We start from the raw sequence: 17,331 nt of genomic DNA, 5'->3' as shown, positions 1-17,331 counted from the left end.
CTTTACTCGATTTTGCTATTCTAGGTTATACCAGAAGCCCTGAGTTTTGAGATCTTAAAGAGTGAGTTAGATTGTAGCGAGACAGCAGGTTGGTTAGATAAACAGGAGCTAGATTATTTAGAGCTGTATAGGTGAGAAGTAATATTTTAAATTCAATACGAAACTTAACAGGCAGCCAGTGTAAGGAGGATAAAGTTGGGGTGATATGATCATATTTTCTAGACCTGGTCAGAACTAAGGCTGCTGCATTTTGTACTAATTGAAGTTTGTTAATAGAGGATGCTGGGCAGCCAGCAAATAGAGCATTACAGTAATCCAGCCTTGAAGTCATAAAAGCATGGACTAGCTTTTCTGCATCTGAGATGGATAGCATATTTCGTAATTTAGCAATATTTCTCAGATGACATGGGATATATGGTTTTCGAAAGTTAGATTGCTGTCTAATATGACACCCAGATCTTTTATAGTAGAGCTAACGCTAACTTTGTATTCCTCTAATTGTAGATTGAGTTGCGAGATCTGCTGTGTACAAGATTTAGGCCCAATAAGTAATAATTCTGTTTTGTCGGAGTTTAAGAGAAGAAAATTGTTGGTCATCCAGTCTTTAATGTCTTTGATACACTCAGTTAGTTTAGAAAGTTCAGACGTCTCGTCAGGTTTAGTTGAAATATATAATTGACTATCATCTGCATAGCAGTGAAAGCTGATCCCATGTCTTCTAATAATGTCTCCCAGAGGTAGCATGTAAATTGTAAACAGCAAAGGGCCTAAAACTGATCCTTGAGGCACCCCATACTTTACTGGGCTGACTTGTGAAGGTTGTCCATTAATATTCACAAACTGGTAATGGTCAGTTAAGTATGACTTAAACCATTGTAGAGCCTGTCCCTGGACACCTGTAGACTGATTTATGAGGATATTGTGGTCAATGGTATCACATGCCGCACTAAGATTGAGTAAAACTAATAGCGAGACGCACCCTCGGTCAGCAGCTAAGAGTAAATCATTGGTCATTTTCACTAATGCGGTTTCTGTACTGTGATGAGCCCTGAAACCTGACTGAAACACCTCAAAAATATTGTTCGTCTGCAGAAAAGAGCATAATTGAGTAGAAACAACTTTTTCTAGTATTTTAGACATAATTGGAAGATTTGAAATAGGCCTATAGTTAGCTAAGTTGTTGGGGTCTAGTTAATAATAGGCTTAAGAACATAATAGTTAATAGTAGGCTTAAGAACATGGCCTAAAGATAAAGAAGAGTTGATAATGTTAAGAAGAGGTTCTCCTATAGCAGGTAGCAGCTCTTTCAGTAATTTTGTTGGAATTGAGTCCAGCATACACGTAGCTGGTTTAGAGCTATTTATAATTTTATCTAGCTCTTCCTGTTCTATGATTTTGAAGCATTGTAGGTTATTATTATGATTCATTGAAATATTTACAGGATTTGGAGTATAAGCCAGTGCAGAAAGTTTGGCATCTCCTATTTTTTGTCTAAAGCCTTCTATTTTATCACTGAAAAAATTCATGAAGTCATCACTACTAATTTGCGGTGGAACAGTTTGTTCCAAGGATGACCAATTATTTGCTAATTTAGAGATGGTGTTAAATAAAAATCTAGGATTGTTATGATTATTTTCTATCAGTTTGTGCAGGTGCTCGGTCCTGGCGGACTTTAGAGCCCTCCTATAGCTGGACATACTGTCTTTGTACGCATTTCTAAAGACCTCTAAATTAGTTTTTTTCCATTTACGTTCCAGGGCGCAGGTTGCTGTTTTGAGCGCACGAGTATGACTATTATACCATGGTGTAGTTTTATTCTCTCTAGTCTTTTTTAATTTGATGGGTGCCACAGTATTTAGTGTGCTAGTAAAGATGGCATCCATACTGCTGGTTCCTACATCAAGATCATTTGAGTTTGCGGGTGCATTACGAAATAGAGAAAGATCAGGTAAGTTATTTATAAATTCATCTTTGGTTGACGGAACAATAGTTCTACTAGGGCGGAGTATTGGAGCGGGTTTGCTGATTTCAGGTAAACACAGCTTATATAGTAAGAGGTAGTGATCTGTAATGTCATCACTTTGTGGTATAATGTCTACGTCAATAACCTCGATTCCAAAAGACAGAATTAGATCTAATGTATGCTTTAAGCGGTGGGTTGGACCCACAACGTTTTGCTTTATCCCAATTGAGTGTATTAAATCCATAAACGCGAGCCCTAATGTATCGTTAGCGTCATCTATGTGGATGTTAAAGTCACCTACAATTAGCATTTTATCAGTTTTGACTAGTGAGTCAGAAATAAAATCAGAAAATTCTTTTAGAAAATTGACATAGGGTTTCTAGAAATGTCTCTAGATTGATGGCATTTCATGCTGTTCAGCCTTATAATCTTCAAATATGAGCAAAATCACCTGTTTTGTCATCACTTTGAACATTACACTAGAGAATCAATCAAATTCTAGTTCTAAAGTGAGGTGAATGATGTGAATAAATGGCAGAAGAGTAGTTCCTCTTACAAAAGGGTTTTTAGACCCTTAGTCTTTAGTCGATATACTATTTAGTATTTAGTCGACCCTTAGTTTTTAGTCGATATACTGTAGAGCCATATCACACTGCTGCTCGTGTGATATTGCTCATATATTTATTTACTCACACACATGCTTATTAATACATTTTAATACGTTTTAGATTATTTATTGTATTTAAATTTGTTTTGGTAACTTAACTTTAGTAACCTCTCAGAAATAAAGGTGCACTTTTGTACCTAAAAGGTAAACTTTTGTATTTAAAAAGTCCCCCCGATACATAATGGTACCACAAGGTACACTTTTGTACTTTTTAGGTACTAATATGTACCTTGAAGTTGCAAATGTGGCCTTTAAATGTACCAAAATGTACCTTTTAAAAATGTACCAATTTGGTACCAAAAGTACCAATTCTGACTACTAACTAGTGTCTTATTACCTGCCTATTATTTAGATATCAAGTGTTTATTTGTACTAATAAAGTACATTGTCTACATGATCTACATCCCTAATCATACACAATACCTAAACCGAACTACTACCTTCATCATTTTTAATATACAGCAAATTAAGAGTTCTTTGAGGCAAAAGTCAAAATTAATGGTTTATTAGCACCCAAAGCTGTGCCTTAAAATGAAGTGTGAACGTTTCGTTTAATCTAACTTTATGTATTTGTTTTAATACAAGTTTGAAATGAAATTTTATTTTCTATTCATTTATTGTATTTAATTAAATCAATCATATTTTATAATTACGTTTCAGTAATAAAAATCAATTATTTCAATCTCTATATAGATCAGGCTAGGTATTTTCGAATTTACACCACGCAAAATAATAATCAGATGTATATTCTATTCTCAAAACATGTTAAACATTCTAAAATTATAAACTTTATATTCAATCTTTTAACATTGCATATTTAATATATTGTGTAATAACAAAAATTATGATTACACCAATGAACTACACATTTTCCAGTACTGCTTATTGCTGCAGCAGTGCTGGGTTAACACTCAAACAAAGCCTTGTGTAAGAGCACGAGAATTCAGGCCCCTGTAAAATCTTTGGTTTAGTGTGAGCTATTCAGCATGACGGTTGAGAGGCCCTTTACAGGCTGAAGCGCAGAGGCCCCTCCAGGTGAATTAAACTAGGTGTCTGTGTGTGAGATTGAGTATGTGTAACATTCCTAATTGTCTGAGCACAAAGAGACTTTGGACTGAACATTGAAAGTGAGCTACAACATATTATTAGCATGAAGTCTTTGCACACAAATCGGCCTTTGACTGAGCGCAAACACACAGTGAGCTCAGAGCGAGAGTGTTACTGACTCGTGCAATAACAGGTTTTGACGTGGCATACGTGCATGTGCTCACCTGCGAGGGATCAGTGCCAAACGCATGTAATCGCTCATACACCTGCCTGTACTGTAGCCGCGCACTCACACTGCCGTAACCGAATCAGCCTCCGGCAAGAGTTTTGTAGATTATAAGCTGCGATGCAACCTGGTGAAAATACAATGAAATATTATGACAAGACACACGCAATATGAACATACTGGTGAAAGAAAAGCAAAAACATACTGCACTGTAAATTAAACTGACAGCCTAATAAATTTGTACTGCACACTTTGTATGCAGTACTTGGGTATTATATTTTAGCTGTTTTTTATGTTCTAATAAAGTTTTGCTCTGCAACATATAGGATAACTGACCACTTGGGAGCCTTTCATCTCTTGCAATACATCTTGTTTATTTTGCTGGTGTACATTATTGGTCTTTAAGTGAACAATAAATCTGTGCAAGTTGATTCACTGAATAAAAAGGTTTGTTTTGATAATCTTTAATCAAAGTCTGACCATTTGCTTCCGAGTTTGGAGTGGTGGTCCTTCTTTGTTGACGTTTGTTTGATGGCATCAGCCACAGTATTCTTATGTGCAAATGATGTGCAAAAGAAAGCCTCAACCCTACTCCATATAACTTTCAGGAAGTACATCAACATACTAAAATAAGTCTCTGTAACTTCTAGTTTTTCAATCAAAGTCTGACCATTTGCTTTCACCTGGTTCCACAATTGTGTTTTTTTTTCTGTTGATGTTAACCTGAGGGCTTCCAACTCTATACATATCGCTAACACTTTATTTTGATGGTCATTATTGCACATTTTGTTGACTAAAAGTTGCATTGCAACTAACTACATACCAATTTCTTCTCATTTGAGTATTAGTAGACTGTCTGCTTAATATCTGCCGATTCTGCTCCTTCAACAGACATTTAACTGACTATAAAAAACTTTGCAAGTATATGTCAACTTACACTAACCCTAACCCCAATCTAACATTCATTCATTCATTTTCTTGTCGGCTTAGTCCCTTTATTAATCCGGGGTCGCCACAGCGGAATGAACTGCCAACTTATCCAGCAAGTTTTTACACAGCGGATGCCCTTCCAGCCACAACCCATCTCTGGGAAACATCCACACACACACTCATACACTATGGACTATTTAGCCTACCCAGTTCACCTGTACCACATGTCTTTGGATTGTGCACCCAGAGGAAACCCACGCGAAGGCAGGGAGGACATGCAAACTTCACACAGAAACGCCAACTGAACCGAGGTTCGAACCCACGACCCAGCGACCTTCTTGCTGTGAGGCTGACAGCCTACTGCACCACTACCTCACCCCCAACCTAACAGTCTACTTATAATCTAAAGAGAATAAGTTAGAATGTCAGACACAATGCACTCAATGGAGTGAGTGTCGTCACTGTGATGGATAGGGTTAGGGATGGGGCTAGGTGAGCGTTTTAAAAAGCATTGGATGCAGCACAGATTGCACTGCACCAGGTCTGCATCCAGACCCCTCTCCTATTTTAATATTTTAGCAGGATAATGTACCACCTAACAAAGCTCAAATAATCTCAAACTAGTTTCTTGAAGAAGATTCTAATAGAATAACAAATACGGTGCATCCCAATTCACATACTATCCGTCCTAAATTTATTCATTCATTTTCTTTTTGGCTTAGTCCCTCTATTAATCTGGGGTCACCACAGCGGAATAAACAGCCAATTTATCCAGCATATGTTTTTAGCAGCGGGTGCCCTTTCCAGCTGCAACCCATCTCTGGGAAACATCCATACTCACTCATTCACACTCAAACAGTACAGACAATTTAGCCTACCCAATTCACCTGTACCACATGTCTTTGGACTGTGGGGGAAACAGGAGCACCCGGAGGAAACCCACGCGAATGCAGGGAGAACATGCAAACTCACATGCAAACACAGAATTGCCAACTGACCCAGCCAAGGCTCTAACTGACCGTTCTTGCTGTGAGGCGACAGCACTACTTACTGCGCCACTGCGTCGCCCCCTGTCCTAAGTAGTATTTGAAAATAGAATTAGTATGTCCCAAATCGTATATGTTGAAAAGAGTATGCCAAACGATCACGGATGGTTTATTATTTCCAGAACTTTAACTTTAACCAAATACTTTAAGTGGAGATTGGAGAACCTTTCACACTCTAACCGCTAATATAACCCACAATGATTCGAACTACAAACGCAGGTGAAAAAATAAACTACAAACATGGCGGACACGCGAGACTGACCATCAAGTAGAGAGGCTTCGGTAAAGATGTTTGTATGACTGTTAAATAATATCTAGCCCACTGAAATAAACATTTAAACGTTTTCTGTGTTATATTTCATCTGCAACAACAAAACTGAATTTAGACATGTTTGAACATTAACGTGTAAATGCAGAATTATCCAAACACCTGAGGAGATTTCTCTTTATGAAAGAATGGGAGATTAACCTACTGCTGCTTCTCCAATAAGGTAGGAAATTAAATATGAAACAAATGTGGATGATGTGTGAATAATAACTGGCTCATAACTAAGCAACATAACGATTTGTTAATGAGAAAGTGGTATGTCCCAGAGATTGCATACTCTTCTGTTAAACACTCAAAAATGAATATTTTTTCTTCACTAATAAAGTAAATACTTTTAAGGGCGTAGTATGAGTATTAAGACGCAGCATTAGTAACTGAATGATGCAAATCAATATGCCCAGAGTAATGTTTCCAACACTGATGTATAAATAGGGCAAACCTAAAGTACTAGCAAGATCTACTCAATAAAGTGGATCCAGAATGTATATATTTGAAAAGACTAAAGACTTTAGATGAAAATGAATTGCAGTTCACTTTAGAGTGCATTTTTTTGTGTGATTTTACTTGAGTTGCATGTGCTATTAATTAACAGCATTTGGTTGCCACAAAGTTGGTGAAGGGACTGACAGACAGTTAGCAGAAGACGCAGAATGAGCCTGGAAAAGGTTTTCTGTTGGGTCATAAATCAGGAGCACCAAACAGAATTTAAAGTGACAGTTCACCCTATAACAAATATTCTGTGATCATTTACTTATCTGGAGGTACTCTATGGAACAAACTTGACTGAATGTCCTCTGTTAAACACAACAGGTCATACTTGTAGTGTTAGATCATTCAAAAAAATATTTTGCCGCTATTTACTCACCTTCATGTTTCTTTCTTCTGGTGAATACAAAAGAAGATATTTTGAAAAATGCTAGTAGCTGGTACTCTTTGACATTTGATTTTGAAGCTGAAGCGTGCCAACAACCAGCCTTCTTCAAAATGTCCTCTTTTGTGTGCAACAGAACATTTAAAAAACATACATATGAGGGAGAGTGAATGAAGAGGCGGTTTTCCTGAACTATCCCTTTAAGAATGTCTCAATGAAACATTCAAAGAAAGTCAATTGGGTGCAGTTTTGTATTAGACCCCATTGACTTTCATTATCATTGGACAAAAAGGTACATGTTGGTGATTTAGTGTACTGTTGGGAAGAGGAGGTTGCAGAGGTCAGAACATGTGCTGGGCGACTGCTGGGTGTCTGTCACTGCTCATGATAAGCCCGATGGACGGGTCTGGCACACTGCAGAAGTACAGGAGATTAGACATAATACAGGCGGCCCAACACAGACAAGAAAGCGTGTCAGCAGAAGTTGGCTTCTTACACCGGTCAGAGATAAATTGAGCTGTTGGTAGGTGTCCCTGATCCTGGATCAGTCGAATGCGGACTCCTACCTTGTGCCGTTGAAAGATGGAGTCTTTCCTTTCTCTGTAAGAATAATCTGTGTATGAATGAGAATGAATGATGAGCAGCAGGATGAGGATCAGCAGAGCTCTCCCACACAGCGCTCGGAGACATTCTGTCCTGGACAATTATTTCTGAGTCCACTCCCTACATCCGCGGGGTGACCGTGCTGGACGGGTTTTACCTCTGACCCCGGGGGGACGCAGTAGGAGGCTCAATAAAGCTAGTCATTGCTGCATACAAATCACACAATGGAGAATGGGAGACTTAAATATGGAGCAGAGAGGTAATAACTGGACTTGCCTCTGGGCTTGCAGATTTATCCTTCTGTGTGTCTGTGAGTGTATGGATGTTTTTCTATAGAGACATTTTGGCTCTGTGGAACAAAGAAGAAGAAATTAAGCATGTTTTTCAAACACAAAGATTTATGAACTTTAAAGAACAAATCCCATTTGCACCAAATAATATCTTTTGTGTTGGAAATTCTTTGTTTTGATAAAGCTAATGATATAGCTAAATACATAAAAATCAAGTTCTGTTTTGACTTTTTTTTTGTTGCTAAACTGGACAAAATACAGCAAAATCACAAATTTACTGGATTTAAGAAAATGCAAACTTCCTACAAATTTTATGAAAGTTTAAAAAAAAAAATTTAACCATCATTATGTCAAAGATGCATTTTCATATTTTAAGAGTGGGGCTGTTAACAAAATAAAATAATTTTTTATTCATCATAATTTTAACCTAAACAGATTATATTTGCACATTTTTCTTTTTTAATTGACCTCATAATTTTGAATTAAGATATCATAACGTTCCAGTGGAACAACATGTCTGGTGGCATACCATCACCTTGGAATTATAAGGTTCTCTCTGCGTTCTAAATAGTTTTGACATATTGAGCTTTAAAGTTTTCCATACAGCATTCCATACAGCAAACAATTTGTTTTTAACAGTTCTCTTTCATACATTAACATGACAGAGACCCTAATTGTACTCTAAACGTAAATGATCAAAATTAGCTTAAATTTGCAAGTTGGGGTAAAAAAACAGGGTAATGCAGATAGAATCTTATCATTCTAAAAAGGCATTTTCCGCTTGGAATTATAAGGTTCTATCTGACAGATCATTAATTGAAGCATTATTTTTCAACAAATACAATCAGTTTGCTTATTAATTTAATGAAAATAAAAGTTGGTGTTATAACAATATACTGATGTATGATAAAGTAAAATGTTTGCTTTGTAAACCTTTTTTAATGTTTTAGGATTAACATTTTCTCTTGTTGAAATTAAGCAAGGCTGTGCTAAATATTTTTTTTTCCGGTGCAGATGTTAATTTTATGTAATTAATATGTTTTTTTTTAATTGAATTATATGCTTTGTATGATTTATTGAATTATATTTATTGAATTATATGCCCCATTAATTAAATTAAGCAATTGCTCTTCGAGGCTTAATATCAAATATAAAGACTTTAAAAGAAAACAGACAATGAGCAAACGAGTTGTTTAACAAAGTTTTTTTAATAAAACTGTTTCTTTTTCAACAATATAATATTTTGATCTCAATGTCAAAAATGCTTCTAAATCGCTCTAATTTTGTTTTTTCTGTTTTTTCCCACGAAATGACAAAAAAGCTTATTGGTCCTTGTGTGTGCATTAAAAATGCTGATTATCTCACAGAAGATAATTCTATAGGGCCAAGCTAGAGTTTGACTTTGTAGATAAAACCTTTTTAAGTAAAAGTCTTAAAATGTAAACGACTTATACAAAAACAAAACAAAAAAAAACGCTTAATGTGAATAAGTGGTCATTTAATAAGAATAACTCAGTTTTGACAAAAATGTCAGATATAACCTTATAATTTAAGGTGACAATATGCCAAAGTCTCCACACTGTAAAAAATGATATGGTCAGAAAGTCATTACAGCATGTTTTTATGTAGGTTGAACTACTTTAAGGTAATACGTATTCAAATGTATTTATTTTTAATTACACAAAAATACTTTAAGTTTTGAATTTTTCATATCAATTCAACTGATGTTAGTTAAAATGACAAATAAAGTTAATTGCATTCAACTTTAAAAAAATTAGGGCAGATGTTTTTTACAGTGCAGGTTTGTGAAAAATATCCTGTTTAAACATGATTCATGGTATATTACGCGTTCAGTCTATATGCATGTGTGAGTGCAAGCAAAACAAGGATGGACTGTAGCACTGCATGTGCACAGGCACATAGTGTTTCTTTGCAAAATTACATCACCAACTAACCTGGTTTGCAGTGTTTTAGATGTGACCAGCAATCGTTTTGATAATGTTGTCATCTGTTTGTGAAACTTTTTCAAAATACAGGGGCAAAATGTGAGCAGTTTTAGTATGTTACAAAGAATATTGTCACTTCCATTACATACTGTTCCATTACATCACGTTCCATTACATACTGTATATAATAGTGCACAGCATATGTGAGTGCAGGCAGCCTATTTTGAAAATAAACATTTATATTCCTTTCATAGAGAATATAGATAATATATTTTGGTTCAATTAAAAACATTTCAGTTTTATTAAACAGTTATATATTTATTTTAATAAGAGTGTGGTCACCAAACAAACTTTAGGAATAGAAAGATAATACCTTTATATTCAAATAAAATATTGTAAAAATACAAACTACAAGTTTTCAACTACATTTGACTTTTTCTTTGTTTCTTTTGATTTTTTTCCTCTTTATTAAAATTTGATTAATGTTTTTCCCTGACATATTAATTCGGGAGTACTCATTTTTGAACTGATACTTTAATTATTTTGTTAGATTAGCTGCAGATTTGGCTTTGGTACTGACTAATGTATATGCACAAATATAATAATGCGATGCATCCTAGAAAGTATTACATTTACAGATAAAACATAAAAGAGACTGTAGTAGTTTTTTGGAGGGGGGGGGGGGTTCATGTGTTGGTCAAAATTTCTTATTCAATAATAATAATAACTATGGCAACATTCAAAACCTAAACATTTACTCATTAATGGCAAGTTGCTGATCAGACACATGGTTTTAGCGGAAACATATTATCTTATGACTTTTATATAAAATAAAGATTCATCATAATTATGTGAAAATAGTATACAGATGCATTATGATGTATACAGATGAATTAAATAATAGGAATGAAATATTGATTGGAGTTTAAATTATTATTGGAGAAGTTAGAGACTTTGAGATGTTAGTACAGTAGAGGTGACTGACTGCCAGTACAATGATCAATTGTACGGTTGAGACATCATTATGCAAAAATAAAAATTTGCATTCACATGAAATGCTTCGATCGACCAATCAGAATCCAGTCTTCCAGAGAACTTCTACTTTATAAATAAAACAGAAGTCACAGAGGCTCTGTGACTGAGGCGCCATATCTATTGATGACTGTGGCTATAATGCAAACACACTTGATTGAGTTGACAGAGAAACACAGACATTGGATGACTAATGGGAGAAAGATAAACAGTGACAGAAAATACAGACAAGGTAAAGAGATAATGACTGGCCCCCGGTAGACCTGATAAAAATGTGTGGATGACTTCACTTCCCGGCTCTACGTTCAGAAGGCTTGCAAACAGACAGGGGTCAGGCGAGGGCAGTGGCTAAGGCTATTCCATCCTGGCCTGTCTTAACGGCTGGGAATCTGGCCTGCTGACCCTTCTCGTGTAGCGCTGCAGGGGAGGGTGTCTGATCCTGACCTCTGACTCCTCAGCTGGTCCTCTCTTCCAAAAGGAATCAATTTCTTGAGTCAGTTCTGCGCAAATCATACCACATTGCAGGAGTCAGATTACAAGCAGGAAAAACATCAAATGCGTGGTATGACGTGTTTTTACCAACAAAACGGCCTTTGAACTCGTTATATTCACAGACAGACTCATGTGTGTTTGATGGAATTTAGAAATGTACGAAATTTTGAAGTTACTGCTTGCTTTACACTTAAATTAAAGCCATTTTTTGGCATATTTCATGAGTCTGTGTGAATTTGCTGAGACTTTATTTCAGTATGTTAATGTACTTCCAACTGAAACGTAATATCGAGAAAGAGGTGGAGTTTTCTCCGGGGCGGGGTTAAGAATACTATGGCTGAAGCTGTCTAACTGAGAAGGATCGCCACTCTGAATGTGGAAGCAAATGGTCAATCTTTGATTAAAGATTACCAAAACTAACTTTTTTTGTGAATTAACATCCATGGATTTTAACAGAAAGAATAACAATGTAAGCAAAATAAACATTGTAAATTTTGATTTAACATGGAGCTTAAATCTATTTTGAAAAACATCATAATAACTAATATATATATATATATATATTTGAAAAACTCATCAAAATTTTTATTGGTGACGAATACTTAAATTACTTAATCATCTGTAAAAATGTATTTAATTGGAAGCCAAACTTTCCAAATTTCACTTACATTACAGCATGGAGACACCTCTTAATGTGACAAATCCTCTGACAGCAGGTTCTCCAGATGAAGGACCATTACAAGGCAAGCTGATTTCCAGAAAACTGTGTATTTGCAACGTCTCTAACTCATTCAAGTCCCCCTAAAGGCAAATGCATGAGAGAACTGGACAGTGCAGAAAATCTGATGAAGCAATCTGACTAAGCGCACACTGAAATTGCTCACCGCTTGGAAATAGTATGTTTGTAGTAGTTAGTGTGTTAAACAGAGAAAAGACTGAACCCAAAGTATAAAACGAAGTCAGTGGAGGAAGAAGAGTCTTGTTTGACGATGTTTTATGCAGCAGGAGTTGTTTATCAGAAGCTTCTTCTGCAACAAACAGGTCCTTCTTTGCTATCATCAACCAGTCAGACATTTTTTTGACAATGAGCAACCTGTCACACGCCTTAAAGGTAAAGCAGTTCCTGGAAGCTGAAACAATGAAATGATAAAACAGCCAGCCCAGAATCCTGAACTAAACCTGATTGAGTATCTCTGGATACTAAGTATCTCTGGAAAGTATTTCTTAAAACTTTCCAGTTTTCACTTAAATTGCACACATTGAGAGACCTTTTAATGTGACTGAAATCCTCAGACAGCAGGTTCTCCAGATGAAGGTCAAAGTAATGACACTTTTGACCATTACAAGACAAGCTGATTAAGAATTTTACAAAACTGCCACCTTGCAATGTCTATAACTTATTCAAGTCTCCCTAAAGGCAAATGCATGAGAGAAAAGGACAACGCAGAGAATCTGATTAAGCAATCTGCCTACGTGCACACTGAAATTGCTCACCAGTGGGAAATAGTATGTTTGTAGTAGTTAGTATGTTAAACTGGGCAAAAAACTGGACTCAAAGTATGCAAAAAAAAAAAAAAAAAGTCAGTGGAGGAAGAAGAGTCTTGTTTGAGGATATTTTCTGCAGCAGGAGTTTATCAGAAGCTCCTTCTGCGAAATGCAGGTTCTTCTCTGCTTTCATCACCCAGTCAGACAGACATTTTTATGGTCAGTCTGATAATGAGCATCCTGTCACACAGCTAAAGAGGTAAAGCAGTTCCTGGAAGCTGAAAACAATAAAATGATAAAACAGTCAGTCCGGAATCCTGAACCAAACCTGATTGAGTATCTCTGGATAGTAAGTATCTCTGGAAAGTATCTCTTAAAACTTTCCAGTTTTAACTTACATTGCAATGTAGAGAGACCTTTAAATGTGACTGTGATCCTCATAAGCTTCTCTAGATGAAGGCCAAAGTGATGACACTTTTGACCATTACAAGACAAGCTAATTATCAGATATTTCTAGAAAACTGCCTCTTTGCAATGTCTAAAACTCAAGCCAGACCGGAATCCTGACCTAAACCTGATTGAGTATTTCTGGAGAATTATTTGACACAAAGTTATGGGAACTGCTGGAACAAAAATTAAGGAGACTGAAGAACAGTGGTGTCAGAGGCTAGGGGGAAACCCACGCGAGCACAGAGATGCCGACCAGCCCGGAGAGGGGTTAAACCAGAAGCGTTCTTGCTGTAAGGCAACAGTGATAACCACTGTGCCGTCCTATCTAAGAAGGGAAGGAGTAGGAGTGGACGGGCGGATTCTTCAAGACGAAGATGACTGGAGTGGAAAGCTTTTTTATAGTATTTATAAAATATTTATAGTGTGTCAGTATTCATCTGATTGGTGCAATACACGGAGCTAATGCAGTACCAGCTGTGTTCAATCATAAGCACGTGATCCTCTCAAAATTATAAATAAACCACAAATGTATTGTGTTAGACTTTTCGAGAGACTAGTCATGTCTAGTTAGAGTCGTAAAATCCTGTAAGAGACTACACTGTTAACGATTTATAGAAATTACACAGTATTTAACTGTAATATGAACTGTATTTTACTGCAGGACAGTTTTGCAGTATGTGATTGTGTTTTTAAGTTGCATTTTTACACACACACACACACACTCACACACACACACACACACACATACACACACATATATATATATATATATATATATATATATATATATATATATATATATATATATATATATATATATACTGTATCTCCACTGTAGCAGCTCAACAGTAAAAAGTCTATCGCGGCAGATTCCAACCAAATAACACATGACAAAAAGATGGCAAATGTTAAGTACAGAGAGGCGAGTCGTGTGGATATTATAGCCATCACTCAGTTTGTGGCGTTAAATTCTTTCTGAAGCTCTATTTTAGCTGACAGCTTCATCTGCGTCTATACAGGCAAATGACTGAAGGAAAAACTTGGCAATATTTCCTGGCAAGTCTTTGGAGAACATAATCATATATGGGCTAAGGCTTTGAACGATTGCTAAGCTTTTTAGTATGTCTGCTCCATGACATCATGACTGAGTGCGCACGTACACAAACACATGTGCAACGCCATATGCTGCCCAATTTTCTAGCAAGGTGGCAAGAAGGCTGTGCTACATGCCTTTCTCTTATCTTTCAAATGTTTCAAAGGTGTGTTTTTGTTTCAGCTAAGGGCTTTCATCGGGTTTTGTTTTCTTAGTTGGCATTCATTGTGCAGGTTTGTTCCAGAGCCGGTGAGGAACAATCACCCCTTCTGTTCTCGCACTGTGTTTCGCTTTACAAAAACACAACAACAGCCTGAGGTGATGTCGATTTTAGGTAAAAGTTGCATGCTTACCAACATTAACCGATAAACACAGCAGAAAGGCAACGGTTGCTGCGATACAGTAAACTCTAATCATTAAGCTTTAAGCCCCCCGAGCCCTTTATGTCCCATAGCCATTTTCATTCATGTCATTCTCATGCTGCCATGTGTTGATGTGTTGGATCCTCTTGCAGACAAACTCCCTGCCTATTAAAACACAGACCTTCAGACTCTTCAGTCTCTAAGGTTTTTCTTGGACTGATAATAATAGATAAAAAGGCATCTCCTCACAGGCTTACTGTATAATCAAATGCATATGCGCACATAAATGTCATAATGTATATAAATTCATCCTCCCTTTGAATTCATTTTGAAGGATGAGTTGGGGTCATTCAATGCAACCGGTGCCTTTTCAGTTCAATATTTTGCTGAATAAAAAAGTTTTATTAAAATAGCGATATATATATTTAGGGACAATGTTACATTTTCAACTTAAAATAATAATAGTAATTCTTCATATTATTAGTATTATTAAAACATTACATTTAACATAAATGTAAGATAAATATACATATTTTTTTATATTCTAATTAAATAATCATATTCCAGAGCAAAACTTACATACTATAAAAGTGAATTTGTGTGTGTGCACGATTGTCTGAGAAATACTATATGGGCTCTATTTTGACGGTCCAAGCGCAAAACGCAGGGCGCAAACGCTTTAAGGGCGTGTCAGAATGCATTTTTCCTAATTTAATGACAGGAAAATTCGCATTGTGCCGTGGCGCATGGTCTAAAAGGGTTGAGTTTATTTTCTTAACGAGTTATGGGTGTGTTTTGAGAATAAACCAATCAGAGTCTCATCTCCCATTCCCTTTAAGAGCCAGCTGCGTCGCACCGCATTTGCTATTTACAGGATGTAAAGTAAGTGGAAGTGGAAAAACTGAGCATTTCAAAAGCAAACAGTTAACAGTTGTTTTTTTTTTTTTTTTTTTAACAGAAAACAGTTAAACAGAGCATCTACCGCGCAAGAATGAGAGATAATTGATCTACTTTCACTTTTGCTCTTGGATAAGGAAACCTTTATGCACAGACATCAATTAGCCTTTAAATAATTAATTTTAGCGCAAATATTTGTTCCAAAACTATTTCTAAATTCAGTTCTAATTTCCAGCAAACGAATAAATGAACAATAATAACGGTTTTTCATATTTATGTAGGCTAGAAAATAATATGTTTTGTAATATTTTAATCCTTTATATTTATATCCTATATATATTCTTATTATATCCTATATATAGCCTTGGCCTATCCTTAATATTTAAATTTTTTCATATGTAAAGATATTTGCGTATTGCTCTACATCTTGTGTGTAGGCTATTAAGCAGTGTGTAAGGGAGGCGCAAGGTTTGTTTTGGATTTAATGAAAAATCTATTACAGTTTTTCAAAATAGCAACGCCTCAGCAGTGCGCCTCAGAACGCCTTCCTTTTTAGACCAGAACGCCAATGGGCGCACATATGAGCGCAAATGCATTTGCTATTTTAAGAGCGTGTCGCAGCGCCTCAAAACGACTCTTGCGCCAAGCTGAAACTGGCAAACAAGTTTTGTGTTGCCCCTTGCGCCACATTGCGCCGGGTTTATAATAGGGCCCTTTATGTCTATGTACATATTTTTCACTAATATAAATATTTCTAAAAAGTTAGAAAATGTAATATCATATAAAAATATATAGTGGTAATGGTAATGTTCTTGTTTTGAAATCTCTGTATTACAAAAAAATCTTAACATACACTCACCGGCCACTTTATTAGGTACACTTACTAGTACCGGGTTGAACCCCTTTTTGCCTTCAGAACTGCCTTAATCCTTTGTGACATAGATTCACCAAAGTACTAAAAACATTCCTCAGAGATTTTGGTCTATATTGACATAATAGCATCACGCAGTTGCTACAGATCAGTCAGCTGCTCATTCATGATGCGAATCTCTCGTTCCTTCACATCCCAAAAGTGCATTATTGGATTGAGATCTGGTGACTGTGGAGGGCATTTGAGTACAGTGAACTCATTGTCATGTTCAAGAAACCAGTCTGAGATGATGTAGGCATCAACAAGGCACTTGCGCCCACAGAACTGTTGCTCACTGAGTATTCTCTGTTTTTTGGACCATTCTCTGTAAACCCCAGAGATGGTTGTACATAAAAAAAAACAGCAGTTAACAGCAGTTTGATAGGTGCACCTAATAAAGTGGCCGGTGAGTGTTCATCAAGATTAACATTAACATTAAATATGTTTTTAAAAAAGATCTCTTCTCCTCATCAAGTCTGCATTTATGTGATCAAAAATCCAATTTTATCTGGAAATATTTTTAAATGTTTAATTTATTACTGTGATCTCAAGCTGAATTTTCAGCAGCATTGCTGATCAGTGTCGGTAATGTGAGTTAGGTAATAATATTACATTTCTAAGTAATTCATTACATTTCACATTTTTTAAAAATAAATATTAATAAGCTAAACTGTCTGTAGTGTATGTGTGTGA

At 36.0% G+C, this 17,331-nt stretch overlaps 1 protein-coding gene across 1 annotated transcript in view; it reads right to left on the bottom strand.

Annotated features, from left to right (window-relative positions):
• Positions 1 to 17,331, bottom strand: part of si:ch211-108p6.4 — a 133,218-nt gene that overhangs the window by 83,033 nt on the left and 32,854 nt on the right. The gene's annotated exons all lie outside the window — the stretch shown is intronic.

The sequence above is a fragment of the Danio rerio genome, chromosome 15 (genome assembly GCF_049306965.1).
Source record: "Danio rerio strain Tuebingen ecotype United States chromosome 15, GRCz12tu, whole genome shotgun sequence".
Lineage (NCBI taxonomy): Eukaryota > Metazoa > Chordata > Actinopteri > Cypriniformes > Danionidae > Danio > Danio rerio.
This window is presented reverse-complemented; position numbering and strand designations above follow the sequence as displayed.